Raw genomic sequence first — 705 nt, 5'->3', positions numbered from 1 at the left:
CACTAATGAAATGTATACAAACTACATGTAAATCACTCATAGCTGATGAAAACCTTTGAAAAACTCCAAATGGAAATGAAATTAGCATATTGCAAAAGACTCCACGACCTCCAATTCACCTTGTCTCTTTTGCTGCTCTTTTTCTCTTTAGTCTCTCCTTCGTCACTGTTCGCACGTGGAAGAAGAAAGGCAGGGGACTCGTCCGGTGTGCCAGGCTGTCTGTCTGCGCCCCTGTCTGTTGCGCTTCCGTTTGTGACTGTCTGCGCTTCCGTCTGTCTGTATCTGGTTGTCCGTTTGCGCTTTTGTGTGTCTGGTTCTGTCTGTGAATGAATGGTTTACGATTCTGTTTGTGACTGCCTGTGTCTGACTGTCTGTATGTGATACTGTGTCTAAGGTTCTTTTAATGTTTTATTTGTGTCTGGGTTTTCCGTCTGTCCTCGTGTATCTGTCTTTTCTGCCTTGCCTGTGTATGGGTTTCTGTCCGTGGCTCTGTCTGTGACTAGTTTTCTATATATGGTCCTGTCTGTGCCTAGCATTCTGTTAATGACTCTCGCTATAGATCTGTCTGTGTTTGGCTTTCTGTTTATGACAGTCAGTACCTGGCTTTGTGTTTATAGCCCTGAGTATGCCTTACTTTCAGCTTGTGGCCCTGTCTGTGTCTAGCAAGCTGCTAATGGCTCTGTTTATGGCTCCATCTGCGTCTGG

This window comes from Penaeus monodon, chromosome 19 (assembly GCF_015228065.2).
Source record: "Penaeus monodon isolate SGIC_2016 chromosome 19, NSTDA_Pmon_1, whole genome shotgun sequence".
Taxonomy (NCBI): Eukaryota; Metazoa; Arthropoda; class Malacostraca; order Decapoda; family Penaeidae; genus Penaeus; species Penaeus monodon.
This window is presented reverse-complemented; position numbering follows the sequence as displayed.